Raw genomic sequence first — 6314 nt, 5'->3', positions numbered from 1 at the left:
AAAATTTTCATTAAGCATAAAGTTACTTTCACATTTGCTACAATCATACTAGATACACTTCTGTGTAGAAAGGGAGTACCTTTGTTGAGAGTTTAAAATATTCCCCATGGCTAGATTACATGTACCTAGAACTCCCATTGTTGTTTATGTAATAGTGGCTTCATCGGATTAAATGCTGTACTCTGGAATAAAATAGAATAGGAATAATTTACTCATAAGATTCATACATAAATCATTTTTATTGACAAAATATTATATAAGAATTATTGTTCTGTTGAGCTTCAGTTGGAGCCAAAGTATAGTCACTTACTTAAGTAAAAGCAGTTACTTGAAAACTAAAAATGAGAGATAAGTCAAATTACTTTTGAAGAGAGAGAGAGAAAAAAAAAAAAATCTGGTTTCTTGTTGGGGTCCTGGATGTTGAATAGCAGGCTCATTTGCAGGTGGAAGGAACCCTTCAGGGAACTCACTTCTACATTCAGAATGCGGGGGTGGGGGGAGGAAATCCAGCTCTTTGAGGAAGGTCATGAGGAAAACACATTATATCACACTATAATAAAATAACTTAGGAAATATATGAAATGCTATTCATTCCTCCATGATTTTTTTCACTTCCATTTTTTCTTTGCTATCATATTTTTCTTTCATCCTCTCCATTCACTTGCCTTCTCTTGTTAAAGTTCACACTTTCCATCAGAAGAATCAGGATTAATTCTATCTTCCATTTTAATTCATGTTTAACTATGTCATTCTTGCTTACAATTTATTTATTCACTCAACAGGTATTCACTAAGATTCTAATATAAGACAGACACTATTTTTGGAGTTATGAAGGAATATTCTGCTATGATTGCTGTTGTAAATGCGTTTGGATGAATTGCATGTGAGTATTTTTGTAATTTATACCCTAAGAGTAAATTTCTGGATCATCAGTTATGCATATTTGAAACTTAGTATATATTACCAAGTGCTTTCCAAAAAACTATATGAATTTGATCCACTAGTAACATGAGGACACTCTAATTTCTCCACATCCTCACTTAAATTTACTACAGTCTCTCTATCTTAGTGATTCATCTGGGTAGGCAATAGTGATATATTGTGTTTTAATTTGTATGTCACCAATGACTAAAGAATTTCTGCATTAAAATAACTTTTTAAAAAAAAATTCTAGATGGCCAGAAAATAAAGTCTTTATTCTAAAGAATGTCTAAAATTTAATGCAATATCCATTGCTTCTAAAATTTTTCTTCAACAGAGATGATTAATACTGTTAATCACATTTTCTTATATTCTTATTTTACAATTAATATATGTAAATAAAATTTAACATAATTTGATTAATCTTAATAAATATGGTTCCTCAAATGAATAAATAAGAAATTACCACTGAAGCCCAACTACTCTATCGCCCCCTTTTTTTTCAGTTGTTAAAGAAACAACAAGATCCTGCCTCAAACCTCTCCTCTGCAAGCTAAATTAACTGTCATTATCATGGCACTGAGATTATTTTCTACTAAAACATAATTTCAGATTCTCAATATATAGCTAAACTTCTTCCTCATATTTCTGTAGCTGTGCTTTCCCCTCATTTAGATTCCAATGAACAATGTCTTCATTTAACCCTTCAAACTCTTTTACAGCATCATATGTCCCTTATTTTCTTTGCTCATACACACAGCCACACCAAGATTCCTGGACTTTTGACAGAGAATAATGCCCACACAGGTATAGTTGTGAGGTCCCTTATCTTTTATTTTCAGGTGTTGTAAAATCTCATGGATTTTTTCATAGAATGCTTGTTCATAATGATTTCCAATTCTTCCCCAAAAGCTCAGGCCACTGTCAATAACTGTTCTCACTGTATACCCTTCTGGGACTCTTTGTGGCAATCTGTAAATCCATTAGGACTACACTCTAATACACTTAGGCAAATGGGTGTTAACTCATTTTCCTCCTTTTCATTGTTATTCTTTTCTTTGTTTTTCTACTGATACTCATTATGGGTTTATTTGAGCTACTGCAGATTGATCTAAAAAATTTATCAGCTTACAATTCTCATTTATTACTCTGCTTTGCTACTATGGGAAAGCCTACTTATTTGAAAACAGGTAATGCCCCTGTATATACAACCTGTGCTTTTGCACAATTTAGTACTCATTGGAATACAATTTTAACCCATGGAATTACACACACTTTTATCAAACAATCCTTGATTGAATGAGCACATTGTATCCTTATATCATGCCACTTAATGGAAAAATTTTAAAAAAGAACCAAACCCACAGCAGAATACAATTCTTAATTTTATGAAAATGGACATAACATAAAGGATATAAAGGATAATGGGGATCAAGTGAATTAAATGGGGGTTTATTCATCCTAAAAGTTTTCCTGAGAACTGAAAATTTTTTATATTTAAAATTTCCTGTTACATGACAGTCATGTTATATTGATTATTCTTAATATGCTCTAATTATTCTTTTTTATGAAAAAACTTGTTGATTTTTATTATTGTCATCAATGCCAAACAAGACTTTCAATCAATTAAAATCTTTCATTAAGCATAAAGTTACTTTCACATATGCTACAATCATAATACATGCATTTTTTTGAATAGAGGCACATACTTTCTTTGGATTTTATAATATCCCTGACTGCAAGATTATGTATATAAAACTCCCATTGTTGTTTGTGTAATAGTAAATTAATCAAACTTATTTACACTATCTAGAATTAAAAAATGGAAATAACTTACTGATAAGATTCATTTTTAAATCATCTTTATTTACAAAATACTATCCTTAGAATTATAATTCCATTTAGCTTCAATTAGAGCAAAAGTATAATCACTTAATAAGTAAAAGTAGTTACTTAAAAACTAAAAATTAGAATAAGTCAAATTACTTTTGAAGAGGTCAAAAACATCAGGTTTCTTGTTGTGGTTCCTGATATTTAGTAGCAGGCTCATTTGTAGGTGAATCAGCCCTGAAGGAAACTCACTTCTATTTTCAAAATGGGGTTCTGGAGGTAAATCCATCTCTTGGGGGAAAATAATGAGGAAAACACCTCAGTAAATAGACATTTTGCATTGGGGATGGAGGGGGCTGTGGGCCTGGTGGAAAATAATCTCGAGATGATCCATTTTCTGGAGGAGGTAGAGGGAAAAAAAGGTTCTCTTCTCAATTGACTCCTTGAATCCACTGGAAACAATAGACCTCTGATTGGAGGGAAGGGTGAGAAAGCAAAGCCAGAAGCAATTTCTGGGTTTTAAGCAGGGAGAAATGAATCAGGCACATTGGAATTACCAACATTAACTTTGGTATCATTTCTACTAGATTCCATTTCTGAAGATGTAGGCCAATCCATTTTACCCAAAGACAGAATAGTAGAACTTCTTAGTTCTGCTGGTCCAGATGGTCTATTATAATTATAATAACATCCATCTTGCCTTTGTAGAGGAAGACATGGATCTAAATATGGATCTCCTGGTGGATGGACCATCATCCTATGGGCCTTTACCCATGAAGGTGACAGGGGCCCAGTGTAATAAAAAGCACTGAGAATCAGTTAACCCATCAGAGCCTGATTCTGTTTTTTCATTGAAAATATGAGAGCCCAGAGGTTTCTCTTGGCCTCTTGAACCTCTTCTTCCTCCCCCTGGAAGCAAAGATAAAAGTCTGTGTGGACTCTTCTTTTCCAGAAGTGGAGCTCTCATTTCAGATGAAGGCTGATCCAATACTGAGGGACCATTTAGGGCATGCTCTCTGCCAAAGGCTGTATTTGAATCATCAAGTGCATAAGAATCTTTTTCTTTTTGTCTGTTGTGAACATTTTCTTTACTTAAATCATTGAGGTATCTTTTAGCACTCTGAGCTGCCCACACATATGCTTTTTTTCTCATAGTACATAATCTGCCCCGGATGAGAATGAATGCTTCTCTCCAATTCTTCTTCAAAAACTTTGACTTACTTTCTATAGGTCTCCAGCTGTTCAGTTGCATGGCTGGTGTTTTCATCCACTTTGGAAAATTTCTCCTCGCATTTTACATGGTAATTTTCCTTTACTATTAATTTCCTTTGGAGTTTCGTTACACTTTCTTGATATAGTTCAATCATGACTTTAAATTTCAGCTGAAGATTCTGATTCTCACTTTTATTTTGTGTATATATTACTGCAAAGAGGCTTGCTCTGTCTTAATATTCTATAAGGTTCAGATAATAAAGTAAAAAATGGTTTCTTTCTCCTTCTAATATTTTAAAAGAGGCATTTAACTTAGCACCATACATCGGTTCCTTCAAAGCTCCTTTTGGCTGATCATTTAATTGAGTGCCAATCTCTGATTCACTTTTCATTTCCAACTCCAAGTTACCATCATCTGTTAGGTCTTCTCCAAGCAAGGAAGCACAATCTTTCATCTGCAACAAGTGCTCTGTCAGAGACTTAATGTGATTTTCTTTCTCTCTTAGCATTTGTTCTGCAAGCACTTTAGAATCTTCAAGTGTTCTTTTCTGTTTATTAAGGTCATTCACTTTTTTTTTCCATACTTCAGCTTCTTCTAAAATATGTTTCTGACTTTTCTAAAGTTTGAAATTTTTATTCAAAACTTCTTTTATTGCTACCTTAAATTCTTCTTCATTCACTTAAAATATTCTCAAGGTTGTTTTAGCTTCAGCTATTTGTGAGTTGAGGAATTTTGATTCATCTTCTCTGGACTTAATCCTTTTGGATATATCTTCCACCATTTCATTCTGCTGAGAATATTTAGTTTTCTCTTCTTTTAGCTCTTTTTCTAGAGACAGTATTTCATCCCCAAGTTCAGATTTGAACCTATCCAACTTTTCATATATTGCCTCCCAATTTTCTGCTTCTATTGACTTCTTCTCAAAAATGGTGTCCTGTAAAGATGACTCTAAGCCTTCCTACTCTTTTTCAACAAGGCTAACTGTTTCATGTAGTTCAGATTTTTCTTCAATTAGTCCAGGAAGTTTTAGAGCAAGCTTTTTTTCTTCTTACATAAAGCCTGTTTCTAACACATTGACAAAATCTCCACAAAAACAACAGAACAGCACAAGATCCAATAGCTGAACATGTCACCAACTCCTGAGGATAGCCATAAGTATTAGAGCCTGATTTCATGTCCTCAGACAATGATGCCACAATCCTAAGTACTTATGCCCCAGATACAACTCAGGGGCAGCCCTTGGCCACTCTATCACACTAAGGCTCATTTAGCTATTGCTGCTGCAACTACAGCCTGTCCTGCCATGCCAAAAGAGGTTGGGTACACTCAGGTCTTGGTCAGGGACCCAAAGTTGCACCAGGCAATGGAGAATAATATTGTGAAGCAGCTGCAGGGGTGGGGTAGGGGGTAGAGGGTCTGTGGGCATAGACATGGAAAGAAGTTATGGGCTCCCAGGTGCCTAGCACACTCACATTGCCTTTCTGGAAAATTTTGGCCCCTTCACTATGCTTTGCATCCTGAAGCAGTGCAGGTTCAAGCCTGCCCCAATATAGTCAGAGAAAACTCCTCTCTTGCAACCAGTCCTTGGTTTGATTTCAAGACTGAGCTTATTATGTTCAATTCTATTCAGTCATAATATCAACCAGTTTGCTGTAACTAAAATTCTAAAGCTTTGTAAAATATTTGAAGAGCCATTATGTCACACATTTATATTTGTACCACTTTCCCTTTTATTTTAATGACTCATTCCTTTTCCTCCCCTCATGTTCACTCCCTTTTTCTTCTTTTCTTTTTTTCTTTCTAAGTTGCCTCCCCTTCCCTTCTCTACCTTTCTATTTCTTGCAATGTTGGAGGTTAAACTGCAAGGCCTTCTATATACTAGGCAAGCTCTCTACCCCTGAGCTCCATGTGTAGCCCTGTTGACACTTTCTATAGAAGTAATCTGAAATTTTTCTATAGAAAAAGTTTCATGTAAGACTATTTTAAAAGTAATGTTAGAAGAGTTGCTAACAAGAACACAAATCAGTTTTGACAAGTTACTTTTAAAAAGAACAGCATGTGTAATATTTATAAAAAGAAGGGGCTTACAATTAGAGTTGGTTTTCATGTCAGTTTTTCCAGACTACTATGTATTTAAGAGTCTTCAAGAGTTTTCAAAACCTTTTTCATATGCTCTTTTGACTTCTCATAGTATGTAAATACTTCTAAGTAACCTGGTTCTTATAAATATATAGCAAAAAGAAGGATAAGATGTGACACTTTGAAATGGATTTATCTTCTGAAGATGAATTATGTTGTTGTTCAAATAGAGTCCATTACTTGATGTAAATAAAAGACATCCATATATATA

General features: G+C 34.2%; 1 pseudogene; it reads right to left on the bottom strand.

Annotated features, from left to right (window-relative positions):
- Nucleotides 1-362: 362 nt before the first annotated feature.
- On the bottom strand, nt 363-5163 carry LOC107133637 (annotated as a pseudogene).
- Between the last annotated feature and the right edge of the window lie 1151 nt (nt 5164-6314).

The sequence above is a fragment of the Marmota marmota genome, unplaced genomic scaffold, assembly GCF_001458135.2.
Source record: "Marmota marmota marmota unplaced genomic scaffold, marMar, whole genome shotgun sequence".
Lineage (NCBI taxonomy): Eukaryota > Metazoa > Chordata > Mammalia > Rodentia > Sciuridae > Marmota > Marmota marmota.
Note: the sequence above shows the minus strand (reverse complement) of the source record. Positions and strands in the feature narration are given on the sequence as shown.